This window comes from Rattus rattus, chromosome 2 (assembly GCF_011064425.1).
Source record: "Rattus rattus isolate New Zealand chromosome 2, Rrattus_CSIRO_v1, whole genome shotgun sequence".
NCBI classification, from domain to species: domain Eukaryota; kingdom Metazoa; phylum Chordata; class Mammalia; order Rodentia; family Muridae; genus Rattus; species Rattus rattus.
In genome coordinates this window covers 160,807,153-160,823,676 of record NC_046155.1, presented here as the reverse complement: position 1 = coordinate 160,823,676, position 16,524 = coordinate 160,807,153, and the positions used below count along the sequence as shown (strand labels likewise).

At 47.9% G+C, this 16,524-nt stretch overlaps 1 non-coding gene and 1 pseudogene across 1 annotated transcript; one reads left to right on the top strand and one right to left on the bottom strand.

The window, feature by feature from the left end:
* Window positions 1–16,524, top strand: part of LOC116893360 — a 545,263-nt pseudogene that overhangs the window by 237,904 nt on the left and 290,835 nt on the right.
* On the bottom strand, window positions 4,545–4,650 carry LOC116894869. The gene has a single exon (XR_004387082.1). It is a non-coding gene; the product is annotated as a U6 spliceosomal RNA (small nuclear RNA).

Below are 16,524 nucleotides of genomic sequence, written 5' to 3'. Positions count from 1 at the left end.
CTTACTCCTGGCCAGCTCCGTGTTGTAGACGGGAAAGCACAGCCCTAGACAAGCCTGCATGATGTATGTCAGCACGGGAGTTTAGCACACTTGACTTCAGGAATATGTCCCCCGCAAACATAACTAATTTTCTGTTTACACAGAGAAGCAAGAGTTAGCGTTATGTCCCCCAAAGAAAGCTCATCGAGTTTCCGATTTAAATCACCATTTCCCCCCAGATCCTTGGGTGGCAAGCCTGTGCCTGCACGTCTTCACAAAAACCCACCAGGTCCCCATTCTCCCAAGTTCTCAGAGGCTGGGATTGACTAATTCTGTTCTTCTGTAATTGCTAAATCAAAAGAATTTATTATCCCTGAAACTTTAAATGGGAAGGAAATAAGAGGAGGAGGTTAGCACTGAACCTTAATAATGATAAAATTCAACCATGGTCAGCCGCCTGCAAACCCATAATCCCCATCCAACAGAAGATGGCAAACGAGGGAGGTGGGCTGCTCTGAACCAGCACAGCCATGTCGCCCTTCCATTTGGCTCCAAGCAGCTGATGCGGGCTCCTTCTAGGAGGGAGAGGGAGCAGCACGGGCTTTTCTGCTACCTGCTTAAATGGAGCCTAATTCCTCTTATTTTGCTGTAATTAATTTGGCTTAATTCTCTCTCCCCTTGTTAGAGGCTTCTTGCCATATTCTGGGATTTTAAAGATCACCCTGGGATAGAAAGAAAGGGGAAGAGAGAGAGAGGAGGGGGCAGGAGGGAGAGAGCAAGGAGGTGGAAGGGCTTAACTTCACAGTATTCCCTCAGCAATCAGAAAGGCACGTCTTTGGGGTTGGGACCCCAAGCTCGAATGGGGCTAAAGCCAGTGCCTGGCTAGGACTGTATTCACCCACAGAGATGCTCCCAAGACAGGGCCTGTGAAAATTAGTATTTTTGTGTCCAAGTTGGAATTCCCTACTGAAGCCACACTGTTCTCGGTCCATGGGCTCCCCATAAGAGGCCCAGTGCTCCACAGTAGATCCAGCTACCCACAGGATTAGGCAAGCTGTAGTGAGTCCCCTCACAGACAGGTTGCCACACTACTAGGTCACCCAGGGCCTAGAGGTCACCGTGTAAACCAGCAGGTAATAGGCACATTCCCTATCCTCATGCTAGGAAAAAAAAAAACAAAAAACAAAAAAAAACCCTTCTACGAACCTACAGAACCTACAAGGTCTGGCCTCTCTCTCCTGAGCCTAGGTTGTTTGAGAGACAAACAAGTCTGTTTCGTCCATCTTAGCTTACATCCTTCATGTTCAGCTACCCTCACTCTGAGATGTGGCCATGCCTCCTATCCTCTGTCAGCCCAGAATATTTGCCTGTGCTGTCCAGGTTTGACTTCGCCCCACTTGGCCACGCCCCCACTTGGCCACGCCCCCACTTGGCCACGCCCCCACTTGGCCACGCCCTCCCACAATGTCATCTCCAGGTTCAGCATGCCCACCCTGGTGTCCCAGCTGCCTAGCGCCTGTTTTGTTTTGTTTTGTTTTGTTTTTTAATTTCAAAAGCTAATTATAAAAATTAACTTTGTGCGCGCACGTATTTTTGTGCGCGCATGTTTATGAGGCATCTATGCACGACGGCCTGAGCCTGTGCACACTGGGAGAGCCAGAGAAGAGTATCCAGTGTCCTCTCACTCTCCACCTTATTCCCTGGGAGGCGGAGTTTCTTTCTGAACCTGGAGCTTGCATTGTCCACCTAGGCAGCAGCCAGCAAGGCCAAGTGATCCCCCACCTCTGGGGTTACAGATGTGAGACGGACTGTGGCAGGCTTGTTCCAGGGATGCTCCACAGCCTCTCAAACACTGAACCATCTCTCCAGCTGCAGGATTTTGCTAGTGTATAGTCATATATATATATATATATATATATGTGTGTGTGTGTGTGTGTGTGTGTGTATTAGTAAAAGACAGTGACTTTCAAACGACATTTTTGCTTATGTGCACCATGTACTTCGCTTGCCCCATTCTCCTTATGCCTCTCCCTCCTACTGAGCCCTCACTCGTGCACAGTAGCTCCCCTTCCACTTCTATGCCTTGTTTCTGGTTTTTTTTTTCTAAAACTGGACTCTAAATATGAGGAAAAACACAAGTCTTTTTTTTTTAAATCTCCCTGAGTCAAGCTTATTTTGTTCAACATCATGATTTCCGGCCCCATCTATTTTCCTGAAGGAAAAAAAACGACATGATTGCCTTCTTCTTGTGGCTGAATAAGATCCTGTTGTGTATTTATGCCGCACGTTCTGCAGCCGGCCATTGAGCACTGAGGCCAGGTCTGTGACTTGACTTTCGTAGGCTGTGCGGCAGTCGACATGAACGCTCACACATCTCTGGTGTAGAGTGAGTGCTTCTGCTCCTCCAGGCACATGTCCGAGATGGGATCGTTGGGTCACAGTGTTCCTAGGTGTTATCTTACGGTTGCAACAACAAACCACTTGCAGGAGTAATGAGGGTACAGCCCAACAAGTTGGGAGGTCCTGAGGAAAAGCCTGCAGCAGCGAATCACATTCATCCACAGTCAGGAAGAAGAGGGAGCTGAATGCTCTTTCTCGGCTCACCCTCTCCTTTTTCTCCAACTCTAGCTCATGGAAAGTCACCTCCCACGATTAAGTTGGGCCTTCTGGCCTCAGCTAACCTAATCTGTATGGTCCTCATAGGCACCCGTAGTCTTGTCTCCTTGGTAAATTCTACATCTAGTCAAGCCGAAATTATTAACACCATGGCTCTCAGAGACCTGCCAGGGTTCTAGGCTCTTAGCGAGCTATTCAAAGGAGCGAAGAAGTTTGCACAGTTGACAGCTAAAGGTTTGGTTCCAAAGACAAATGGTATCTTGCCGATATGTTGCAAGCAGGCTCAGGCAAGATGGCTCAGCAGCCCTGCATTCTTTTCTAGACATCTTTTACATGAGTTTAGGAAGAGGGAGATGATCCCTAGGGTCAGGATTTGTTAGATCCTTACCCTGACTGACAGATGAGCTGTTATGTAACCGTGGACAACCTGTACGGATATAGACACACATCCCATAATTTTAAGCCATACACAGAAGACGATGGTAAATAAAGGGTTTCCTGATAAGTCATTTCAAGGACAGATTATTTCTCACGGTGCTTATTATGCCAAGCCCTGGCTGGTTTGAACAGGCCTCGTTTAACTCTACCAGAAGTGCCTGACCACAAATTACCCTCAGGAGTCCGGGATGTCGCAGGTCGTGTCTACTCCCAAAACATATTTTTCCAAAGGTTGTTCCCTTCACTGCCTGTCTATGACTATTTTTAGACCTTTGAGGAACCTGCATACAGATTTCTATAACTGGACAAAGGAGTTTGTATTTCCACCCACTGTGTAGAAGGTTCCTCTTTCCCCACATCCCCCTAAGCACAGGCTATTATTTGCTTTCTTGGAGAATTCTGGCTGGAGTTGGGCGAGATCTCAATGCAGCTTTGACGCATCCTTCTTTGAGGGCAAAGGACCGAGTGCCTTCACATCTTGGAAATGAGCAACTGGAGACTATGAGGTGCTGGGAGAGGGGGCTGCAGCCATCTGCAGGTGGGATCGTCAGTTCCTCGATGCAACACCAGTGTTGAGCAGCAGTGCTGGTGGGACTTGGCAGAAAGCAGCAGGGGAAGGAGGCTGAGCTGATGGTTTGGAGGGAAGACCAGGCAGCTCCTCACATCCTTCACCTTGCATTTGTCCTTCTTCGAAACCTTAGGTACCTTCTCCACTCTCTCAACTTCCAGCAAAGCACACGGTCATCAAACCTCAACAGACTATGAGGGCATCTGCTGGGCATCTCCCAAGGTCTCTAACTGGAAAGTTCGACCCTTTCCTTCCTCCTCAACACAACCAACCACAGCCTTGTTATCAACCTCTGTAGCCCCACGCCCACTCTCTTGCAAGGCCTCCACACTGTGTCACCTGGATAAAGTCCTCACCATCTTACGGACACCTCCACACCCATGGTCTCTAGTGACTCAATCTACCTTCTTGGAAAGTTAAGACTGTAATGGCTATCCTTTAATTGTGTGATTAGCTGACTAATATTTCTCCCTCCACATTTCTTAGCCCAGGGCCTAAATAGGACCTGACAAGAAGTTACTCAATAAAATTAACTTTCAAAGCCTATTGGCAGAGTGAAAATCACAGAATAGGAAAATATTTACAACATAGATAATGGAGAAGTGTCTGATACAGGGCTGGGTCTATCACTATATATAAATCTGTTAAATGATTCGTGTCTGGGCCGGAGAGTTGCCTCAGTGGTTAAAGCACATGTTGCTCTTGCAGAGGACCTGGGTTTAATTCCTAGTACCCAAATGGTAGCTTACAACCACCTATAACCCTAATTCCAGGGGATCCTACCGGCGTTTGCAAGGAGTACATACATGCAGGCAAAACATTCATACACATAAAGTAAACTAAACAAATCCTTTTTGTATTTTTAAGGAGGAAAAGTGTTTATTTCACTTATATTCCCATACCACAATCCATCCTGAAATGGCGCTAGGGCAGGAACTCAGAAAAAACCATGGTATGCTTCCTGAATTTGCGTGTCATCCTTGCGCAGGGACCGTGCTAACTTCTCTGTGTTGTTCCAATGTTAGTATATGTGCTGCCGAAGCGAGCATACAAGTCTTTTAAAAAGTTACCTCGTGCCACTTCCCAAAAGAGATTTATTTATTTTAATATTCTGTGGTGAGTGTGCTGCTTGCATGGAAGTCTGCACCGTGTGCATGCAGTGCCCATGGAGGCCAAAGGAGGGCCTCAGATCCCCTACAGTTGGAGTTTCAGGCAGTAATGAGGCACCATATGGATACTTGGAATTGAACCTAGGTTCTGCATAAGAAGATCCAGTGCTCTTCATCAGTGAGCCATTTCTCCAGCCCACTCTGTAGCACTTTGATAAAATACCTGACAAGAGCCAATTTAAGGGAGGAAAAGTCCTCTGGGCTCATGGCTCCACAGGGACCATATAGATGGGGATCGAGGAGATCGGGCCAATTCATGTCTTATCAGCTGACCTAGGGAAGGCTACAGAGGAGCGCTGCCATTCAGGTGCCCAGGAACACATGTAAAGTGGGTTTTCAGAAGTCTACGTTGGCTGATAATACTCCATAGCCTCTCCTTCCATGTTGTGCCCAAGGAGTCTTCAGAACCTGCGTGTCTTCTGCAGATGTGCTTGCTAGCACCTTTCAAAAGACTCTGACACAATCCTTACTATGAAGTAAAACCATGTGTGTTTGTACTGAGAGCCAGTTCTCTGTATTGTACAGAAGTTTCCAATAACCGTGCCTTGAGTCTACTTAATAGAGCCCCTACCTACCAGGCCCACGACCTTCCCAAATATCACTTTCTGCTTGGGCTTTACCCCATGGCCTCAGTCTCCGCTCATGCCTTGTTTTCTCTTCACCCTAAGCTGTTATATATTGTAATGCTATTCTACTGAATGTATTTTTGCCATTCACATTAAATGCTTCCAGAACGAGGTAGGTGTGGATCAACACATAAGCACACAGGCCTGCCTGATGCTGTGACTATCTCTCCTGATCCGCCACCAGCCAGGTAGAGCCAGGAGGCCCACAGGAGGCTGTGAAAATGTCTCTAAAGGCCAGGGAGTAGGACCTGGAAGGACCTGAAATGTGGGGGGCAGTATCAAGAGTGGCCATAAAAGAATGGGGAAAACATTTATTGAGGGCCATGGCCACTCCAGCATGGATGGAGGATGATCATTCTCGACCAAAACTTGACACTAGAATGCCAAGAAACAGACCAGCGGGGAATTATGGGTGACTCGTGCCTGCATTCCCAGCACTAGGGAGGTAGAGGCAAGAGTTTCAGAGTTCCGAATCATCCTGATATTGTGCAACTCTGTGTAAAAAATAAGATCTAAGGGGAAGGGAGGGTAAGAGGGAAGTGGGTAAGGGACAAGGGCAGGGAAACAGAATGTGACCAAGCCAACCCTGTCTAGGAACAGCAGTAGGTAAAGGAGGAGACCCTGGTCCCATACTACTGTCCTGGGAAGGTCTACTTTGTCATAGAGGCCACCTGAGCAGTAGTCTCTGTCTGACTGACCATCTATCTCCAGACACACAAGGAGGAGCCACAGGCTAGAAGGGAAAGTTGGTGCAGCCGATTGAATCAGAAGGAGACGCTGTGGGCACAGGGCCAGAGAGTATTCTTGGATGGGACGTTTTTGTTTCCAGTGTCCTATGGAAACCAGCTGCAATTCTTTTTTTAAGTCCCATTCCAGCTGACCTTTTGAAAGGAAGGATTTGTATTTCAATAGGAAATCTGCATTTCCACTGGAGGCAGAGGCTCAATTTTCTGTCCTTGGTTGTTCTCAGACAAGCTAGTTCTTGGTGTGTGTGTGTGTGTGTGTGTGTGTGTGTGTGTGTGTGTGTGTGTGTGTGTGTGTGTGTGTGTGTGTGTGTGTGTGTGTGTGTGTGTGTGTGTGTGTGTGTGTGTGTGTGTGTGTGTGTGTGTGTGTGTGTGTGTGTGTGTGTCTGTGTCTGTGTGTGTGTGTGTGTGTTGGGGATCATCTGTAAATTTGCTCTAAATCAAAGACAGGACCCCAAGTGCTCATAGAGTGGAAACCTAGAGGCTGATGCACTGATGAAGAGAGGGATAGCTCTGTCATCAGTGCACATGAGGACATCTTGCTGCAGTCATTCCTGGGAACACACAAAAGTAACCAGTAAACAAATACTGGGGAAGAGACTATACATGGACCTAGTTATCAGATGGCCTTTGCTTTCATAGTGTAGAAGATGAAGTAGATACTAATTACATTTATTAAAAAGGAAGAGATGGATATTGAGAAACAGATGGAAGATTGGATATGTGAGTACATGGATTGGAGTATAGATCAGTGAATAAGTAGATGAGTGGTTGGGTATGTGGGTGGGTGAATGGGTAGATTGTTGGGTGGTGGATGAGTGGATATACAGGTGGGTGGGCAGATGGATAGATGGGTAGATAGATGGGTGGATAGATGGATGGATGGGTGGATGGATGGGTGGATAGATGGATGGATGGATGGATGGATGGATGGATGGATGGATGGATGGATGAATGGATGGAGTATGGGTGGATGGATAAATGAGTGAATGGATAGGTGAATAGATGGATGGATGGGTAGATTAGATGGGTGGATGAATGGATGGATGAATGGATAGATGGACAGATGGATGGACAAATGGATAAGTGAGTAAGTAGATGGATGGGTGGGTGGGTGTATATATATATTACATTTTATAAATTTTATATATATATATATATAATTTGTGAGTTATAGATGGCAGTTGAGAATGTGACATAAAGTACATTTAATTTTGTAGTCTCAGCAAAGTACTAGAGGAGGGGAGGGAAGAAAGAAGGTGAGAGGTAGACAGATTGAGAAACGTGGTTGCCGCATGACTCCTCAGGCTTATACCATTGTGGACAATGGGCTGCACAATATCAGCAAGTGAACATGGCAGAGACGATGACCTACCAGGAAGCAGAAGGCCTTGATGCTGCTGTCGCTTCAGAAGGTGCCAGTGGGCTGACATCCATACCCTAGTCGTCTCTAGGAGAAAGTAGGGCATCTGCTGTAGCCAACTGTGGGATTTACTCAGAGTTAGGAATGAACCACAACCTTCAGGGTGAGCAAGGGAGAGGGGGCAGGGACCACATTTGCCCTGGTTCAGCTTAGTGGAAGTTCTTGGCCAGCAGGACACAGGGCTCCAGTGCAGGTGCCTAGGTACCAAGCCACTAAGGTCTGAGTCCCACACCATCATGGCCTGCAGAACCTGCACTGGGGGCAAGAACTCTGGACTTGGGGAGTTCTAAATGCCTGTCTCATTATGCAGGAGTTAATAGCAGCACAGTGGTCCTCAGGGTGGTAGCGACATTTGGAGACATCAGTCCTCAGAGGCCCTCGGTTCAATTCCTGACACTAGAAAAGGGAGGAGAGAGGAGAGGGCCAGCCCGTAGCTGGCTCCAAGTCTCTGTTCACTAACGGCAAAAATAAGAAAATTCAGGGGGAGCTGATACAGCAGCTCTGCTGGGACGACCTGGAGACAGCACATGGGCCCAGAAACCCATTTTCCAGGGACAGTGTGCTCCGTGCCCTCCTGTTGCCATGGTGACCTGGGCATGCTGCAACCCGTTGTCGTGGGTGCTGAACTGGTTAAGAATCCGGAGGGAGGAAGGGCTGTTCACCCCATCTATTCTCCTGAAACACTTCCAAAATCTCTTTTCAGAGACGTTGATTTTATCCTCCGAAAGAAGACATTTTATTAAACATAGAACTCTCTAGATAATTAAGAGATGCTATGCCCACTCACATAGGTGCTACCCAGAAGCAGAGGAACTGGGTTTGGGCCGCCAGCTCCCTCCAGCCACTGCCTCACTTACAGCTCATGTCTGAGAGGCCCCTGTCCTCATCCCTGCATCTGGCCTTGAGGAAGGTCCTCCTAGGACAGGTTTCTCTGACCACACTTGGACACAGAGTGCTATGGACAGAGATCCCTGGGGTCACTCTCTGCAGTCTAGACTGAAAGATGTGTCCATTGAATCTCTGTGTCTCCATCAAGGCAGGGACAACAGACAAAAAGAAAAGAAGAACATAAATTAAATGTGTCAAGTTTTCCCCATAAGAGGGGAGTACAGGAGAGAGGGGGGAAAGTGGGGAAACTAAATGAGCTTTATCTCTTTCAGAGGTACCCTCAAGAGATAAATGCAAGTCCGGTCCCCACTCACCTGTAGCTAGGTGCCTACTGAGTGGCCCTAATGACTTGCTTAGCCTCTCTGGGTCTCTGAAGCAGGAAAGGGTAGGTTTTAGTCTTTCAAATCCTTAAGCTCTTGAGAGAGAGGTCAAGGCCGAGACTGGCAGGGAAGGGCACCTTGCAGCTGCTGGCCTGTGTTTTCTAGAGTACATCAACCAGCCCTTGGGTTCAGAAGCCTCCTGGACCAGCAAAGGAGTCACTCAGTGGGGCTTTGGGAACGTCCATGGACAGGAGCTGAGAACTGCCCTGGCATTGTGAGGCAGGGTCCAGTCTACAACCAGTCCTGGGTTTATCTCTTGAGCATGCTTGCAGGCTGGCAAAGACAAAGGAAAAGAGACCAACACTCAATCATCATCCCAGCCGTGGCTACTGGGGACCAAAATCTAATAGTCATGGACACAGCAGGATGAGACCCAGCCACAGATGCAGATCTGTAGGGGGCTGAACAGGCAAGTAACTTGGCCAAGAGTCCTTCCTGGCTGTGGTCACAGCTTCTGGCTGTCCCATTAGAAAGTCTCACAGTCTCGGGCTAATCAACTCATCTGATCTCCTGACTTTCTACCAGGATGGGTACATAGGTTCCTCGCCCACCGGTTATGTGTGTGGCGCCTGGCTAGAGAGATGCAGAATTATCCTTAGACCCGTCTGAGGCTGCTTAGCTGAAGCACGGTAGTCACTGGCCCATTCTCTGCTACCCGAGAGAGACAGTTCTAAGGAAGAGGGCAGAGTGGGCTGGGAAGACAGAGCCCTGTGACGTCTTTGATCCAACCATGCCCAAAGATGTCTCTTAGCTCTCTGTCCTTGTCATTGCAACTGAGACTCTACTGTTTCTAACTAAAGGACTCTGATTAACTGTCATACCGCTGTCGCACTGTCGTATACACTCCATTCTGGAAAACATTTGCATCCAAGCCAAAGGGGCTGCAGGATCAGAGAGAAAGACGAAAAGGCACACAAGTGCTGGGCGAAGACACAGCCATACCCCCAAAGACCTCAGAGCCATGGCTCATAGAACTCAGAGTCATGGCTCGTACAATAAGACCAGGTTCCCCTCCAAGGAACGGGGGAAGCCAGTTCTTAAGTGAAGGAGAAAAACGGTTAGACAGTTGGTCTCTCTAAAGAATATACAAATAGGGGGATACCCATGGCCAGAACTATGAAGTCCCCAGATATGAAGACAGCGAGGAAAACCGTCTTCTTCGTCCAGCACAGCAGAAACCATTTGGGTAAAAATTAGAGACAATAAAAGACACTAATGTGATTCTTAACTGTTACTCTAGGTCTTGAGGTAGTTAGGGACGTAAATTAGGAGGTGCTTTCATGTCTAGCTTCCCCCCCCCCCGAGACTTCAAGGCCCTCCCTAGGGGAAAAGCTGGTAGGGAATTTGCTGCTTAGCCTTTAGGGATTTTCTTTACCCACCCACCCCAAAAGCAAAGCCTTTCTAATTGGCTGAGCCCTGCAGCTCTTCCTTGTGGCTAGCCCTAAGCCACAGCCCAGAGATGTTCTGCCTTAGGGTGGACACCCTTAGCAGGATTAAGGGGATGATGGCCCCATCCCTGAATCACAGTGTTCCTGCCTGCAATGGACTTAACCGTCCTGTCCCCCCATTCTTCACACTGCCCCGCTCCACTTCTGAAGCAGCCCTGGTTGTGCAAGGCTTGTATTCCCCTAGGTAACACCAAGTTTTCCCTCCGTGTTGAGTTGCTGTATGCACTTTGGCACCAAGGGACCCTCAGTCACAGTATCAGGAGGCAAGGGGTTGAGATCTTGAAAATCCTGCATGGTCTGTGGGTTGTTCCCCTTACCCTGTTGTGTTCCTCAACTCTTCCAGATACACTGAGAATGCCCCCCTTCCCCACAAGCCTGAAATGAGAGCAGTGGGGTTATCTGTCTGTATGCTAGGACAGGGCACCCATGGGTTGGGTCAGATACAAGATCAAGGTGCAGGCAGGCTTGGTATCTGGTGACAGCGTGTCTCTGCTTCTAAGATGCACCTTGAACTTTCCATCTTCTCTACAAGGGGGACAGTGGAGATGGCAAAAGGACAAGGGAGCTAGGCTCCCTCCGCCAGCTCCCTTAATGAATGCACTGGGTTGGGGATTTAGCTCAGTGGTAGAGCGCTTGCCTAGGAAGCGCAAGGCCCTGGGTTCGGTCCCCAGCTCCGAAAAAAAGAACCAAAAAAAAAAAAAAAAAATGAATGCACTAATCCTCGAGTGAGGGTAGAACCCTCAGGACACAAACACCTCCCAGAAGATATCACCATGCTTGAGATTTAGTTTCTAACACAGGACTTTGGAGGGGGCACATTAAAGCCAGGGCACTACTTCTCCATTCTCCTTTTCCCCTGTGGACTCTACCTCTATGGACCTCCTGCCTGTCAAGTCCCCATTGGCCTCAAGCCCACACTAGGACAGAGTGACAGAGATTCCAAACTGTTCTTCCTAATTCAGCTCAAGGACAAAACAAGACAGGGTTTTTTCAGGGTCCAGAAATAAAGATGGAAAATAGAAATAAAAATGTATGGTCCTACCCAAAAGTCCAGCTTCTCTCTCTCTCTCTCTCTCTCTCTCTCTCTCTCTCTTCCCCTCTCTCTCCTCCTCTCTCTGTCTCTCTCTCTCTCTCTCTCTCTCTCTCTGTCCTCTCCTGTCCCTCTGTCTCTCTCTCTCTCTCTCTCTCTCTCTCTCTCTCTCTCTCTCTCTCCTCCCCCCCTCCCTCCTTTTTCTCTATACAGGGGGGACATTGCAGGGAATCCTGGGAAAATCTTGAGCAGTTGTATTAGACACCCTTTTGAGCATTCCCCCAAGACACTAGGCTTGGAACACAGGGAGATTAAGAGCGTCCCCTTGCTTGCTGAAAATCGCCCAGGGGAAAGATGTAGCAGGCTGTGTCCTCCAGTTCAGAGTTCTCAGCCTGGTCCATGGGTTGCTCCAGACATCACCTACAGAGAGCAGTCACAGTGTAACAGGCAAATGGAGCAGGTGTTCCTGCTCTGTCCTCCAGCAGATGGAGCCTCTTGTGAGCTGTGAGGCAGTTACTGTATGGGGTAAAGACAGAGAAGTGGGCTCAACAGAGAACAAGGAATACCACAGCCATCAGGAGACCACCTGTCTTTGCTGATGGGAACTATGGTGGTTCCCTGTACCCAGTCTCTCTATCTTCACTCACTCAAGCCAAGTGAAGGCTGAAGAAGGTTGAGAGTGAAGGCTTAGTGATGGGCAGAAGGAGAAGCCACACGGAGCCTGTGCGTTGCAGAGGCAGCTAGGAACCGCTACGATTGAGATGCCCAGAACATGCCCATATGCGATGACCCAAAACGTCCCCAGATGTTGCCAAATGCCTCCAAGGGAAGGAGTTGAGTGCTTGGCCCCACGTGGGAGCCTCTGGTGTAAAGGGGAAACAAAAAGGGAAAACCCCACCTGGAAGGGTGGACGGATGCAAGCAGAAGCCCAAAGAATCAGAAGGAAGCCTTGGCACCGTTAGGCAGGCAAGGAGGTGGAGGAGGCTCTCCAGGCAGCCCCAGGCACCACAGAAAGAGAGGCATCCCATGTAGTTAATGGCGCAGGAGACCTGTACTGTCTTACTTGTATCTCTTCCTGGTTCAAATTTTATAGGGATTCGGAAAGCAAAGAAATGAGAAGTGATTCTCAGGGTCATCTGGCCAAGATGTCTGACCCTGAATCTGGCAGTCTTCTCTCTCTCCCCCCCACCCCCACTTCTCCTGCTCTTGTCCTCTCTTAGTCTCTCCAGCTGTCCCCCTATATCCCCCATTTTTCCCTCTGACCCTCCCCCACAGTCCCTTGTGTGCACAGGGACTCAGGACTCGAGAGGGTTCTGGCCGTGACCTTGAAGAACCTTTGCAAGGCGGAGTAGGTCTCTGCCTGGCGTAGATCCCACACACAGTAGGCATTTGTGCACCCCGACTATCCTTGAAAACAGCTCAGCCCTGCCCCCACCACCCAGCCAGCAGTCTGGGAGCAGGTGGCTGCCTGTTTTGACAGGGTATTATATAACCCCCTGCCCTTGATGGGTAACAGAAAGGAGAAAATGAGACACGCTGCAACCCACTCAGAGGGACATAGACCAAATCCACAGCTTGGAGTCACCGAGTCTTGGCAGACGTGAGCAGTTGAGACTTTCCCAAGGAGACTATAATTGAGACCAGCACTAGGTTATCAGTGGTGGTGAATCTGAAAGAAAAAAAAAAAAGGCAAGAAAAATAAAAATTAAAAAAAAAACTGAATTGCTTAGCATCTGAATTGCTTCCCGAAGACACAGAATTTAAACATGATTAATTTTTCGGCTTTTTTGTGAATAAGGGCTGATTAAATGTTTATATTTTCCATCATTTTGCTGAAAGCGTGACTACATTATGCCAGCAGAACTGTACTAACTAAATAATATTTCTGTTACTGTTATTACATTGATTCTGCAGCATCGGGAAACAAGATCTCTGCCATCATTATATCAATCCAAATATGGCATTAAGTTCAGTGTGGGCACAAGGCACTTCTCTCCCCCTCCCCCCTGTACCTGGAGACCAGTGCTCAACACCTGTGACAGGAAGCGAGCACAGGGAAACGTCGCCTTCAGGAGCATTTAGAGATGCTGTGTCCAAAAGAAAAAAATGAGGTGGGCTCCCAGCCCTGTTCCCCACGACTTTGCAATGCTGCTATGTCTCCTACCTACTCCTAGAAGCCCTCCCCCAGAAAGGACAAATATGCCATTTCCTGGATGCGGCTCCCAAAGGTAACCACTCTGTCCCCATCCCCAGGAGGGTGAGGGCTCAGTCCCAGGGATGCCTAAATTTAGATTACAAAGATGCTGTCGACACTGTCACCCAAATACCGAGTGCAAAAAATAAGATGAAATATATTTTGACTGGTTTATAAAAAAAAAAAAACAATCTGACATAAAGTAATATTCATCTTTGATGAGTCCAATATCCTTATGGAATGACATTAGACGGTATCTATTATATCTTTCATTGTGTTCCCATCTGCCCTTTTCAGGAGCTAAATTATGTGCATTAGTACGTAAATGGGCTAATGCCTCTCAGTATTTAGAGGACTGCACGCCGTGAATACATTCTCTGCTTCGAGAAGTAATTGGTAATTACAATGGTCATTTAGGCAATCACTGTCTCTCCTAGATTCATGTCATTCTTAAAAATAACTAGCTCTTAACCTTTGACAGAGTTCCACAGAAACCGTTCATCATCGCCCACGCTTTGATTAATTTCACACATACACAAACCTGTATCAATAAAAGTGATGGTTTTACATTTGTTAACCACAGCAATTTGCCTCCCTCATCAAAACAGCTTAATATCAGGTAACACTGTGCTCCAAATCTCATTAGTTTCATTTTATAAACACCTTCATAGTTCCTTTCTTGGAGGAAAAAAAAATACCATCTTGGAGCATTCTTTCTCGGACCATATCCAAACCAGAGATGATGTGGCATCTGACGGAGTTTCTCTTTGTGTTGGGGTTTGGGGGTGGGGGACAAATAAGGGGAAAGTAATAAAAAGGACCTGACGTCACCAAATTCGAGTTTCTCATTTTCTTATTTACTGTTCACCCTGATCGCCAGAGCCAACCATTCTCACCCATGTTTTTTTGCATGTGGGCACCTCGGTTCGGAGCGGAGAAGAGCCAAAGAAAGCCAAAATGTCAGGCATATGATACAAAAGCCTGGTGTGGGGAGCCTCCCAGGACAGTACCACATCCTCCAGCTCCTCGACACCTGCTTCAGCTCCAGCCACGGGGACTTCATCTTTAAATGCACCCCACACACACATTTTAGCACCCTTTTTATTTATGTGAAAGCACCCACAAGTAAACAGCAGTAGACGCATGCCGCAGCGGAGTGTGGCTGTTTCTCGGAGCTCAAGCTGTAAAACAGACCTCCCTGGGCAAAGGGGACGGAAACCATGATCCGAGCCTGCAAAATAATCCAGTCCTGTCTATGGGAGGCGGGGATGCTTTTCCAGTTAATATAATTATATGGAATTACAGAGCCGCTTGCAATATGGAGGTAAAATTAGACTTTATTGTCAGCATCACCCAAATCCCTGCCTTCTGCAGGGTACACGTCTGCCCATGAAACACAGTGCATGACGGTTTCCAGATTCCAGTATCTGCAGGGATGGAGCGGGTGTCTGCCCCTCCAGGAACTCTCTGCAGGGATGTGTCTTTCAACTTGGGACCTGGTAAAGGGGTGTCCATGAGCCATCCATTCCAGAAAACAATGGAGTACAGATTCTTACAGACAGCCAAGTCCAAGAAACCTGAGGGAAATGGGCCATCCCAGCACAAGCTGGGACCTATTGGGTCCTCAAGGGAGATACCCCTGGAAGTCCCGTATCTACCTCAGGATCCCCGTACACGGATACAGCTCCTTCTCCACTTTAAAACAGCACTGCTGGGGTCGGGGATTTAGCTCAGTGGTAGAGCGCTTGCCTAGCAAGCGCAAGGCCCTGGGTTCGGTCCCCAGCTCCGGAAAAAAAAAAAAGAAAGAAAGAAAAAAGAAAAAAAAAGAACTGCTTTAAAGTCATTCTCAAATTTGCACCCGCTCTTCAGACATGGAAGGTGGGGTTTAAGGGACTGGCTCTCATCCTCCTGAGCGTGTCACCTAGCCCAACTGAGACTTGACTGTCCTTATCTGTAAAATAGGCGTGTAGAGACTCTGTGAGGGGGTTTCAAGAGTGGCTTAGTGGATCTTTATAGATAGCAACTGTTATAATTAGTGGCCTCACTGCCTCATAGCTGCTTCAGCTCAGGTTTTCAGACATTCCCCACGGGAGCCAAAGACCCCTTGGGCTCCCACACCCCAGAACAATTTTGTAAAAGAGCAGACTCATCAAAGAGTGAAAATAAAGGACCCCTTGTCCAAAAAAGGGGGGATCCATAGGTTTGAAAATGAAATGTTTTCCTTCCCTCTGTCTGTCTCTCTCCACACACTCCTCTTTCCAAATCGCCACCCGATCTCCTTCTGGATGACAGAAGGGATTCCCTCAGGGCTGAGGATGGACTTTGAGAAGAGCTGTCCCTGTCACCACACACACTGACTGTGAAGAAGCACCCTTTCTGAGGTGAGTCGAGCTCCTGGCTTCTGTCTGGGCCAGGGTAGAGGACAGACCACTGGAACAGCCCAGGGCAGTCCTCACCCACGGAGAGCTCGTCGGCAATGCGGCTGTTTGAGGGCTTGTTTTGTTTCATTTTGAATTCCAGCTGGAAAGATGCTAATAACTGACTCTTTTTTTTTTTTCTTCTCAAGGCATAAAAGGCAGAGAACATCGGTCTGATTCTCTCTCCTCTTTTGACAGGTATATGATAATAGGATGGTTTTCTGTCTACAAAGGTCAGGGATAAAAATTCACAACTCTCTCCACACATATATTTGAAATGAACATAAAGACGGAAGGGAAAACAAATATGAACCATAATTGGGGCCCCTTCCTCTCCACCCCTTTCCCTTTGGTACACACTGTACATACATGTACATGTGCTTGTAAACGTGTGTGTGTGTGTGTGTGTGTGTGTGAGAGAGAGAGAGAGAGAGAGAGAGAGAGAGAGAGAGAGAGAGAGCACATCATGACCTGGATATAGGAGGAGGGAGGCGTCACACAGAACTTGGGAATTTCCCCCAAAATCCTACACACCCTCTGCCACCAATACAAAATGGCCTCAAGTGCTAAGCACTGTATAAATTAAGTCAAACAGAATGAAAGAA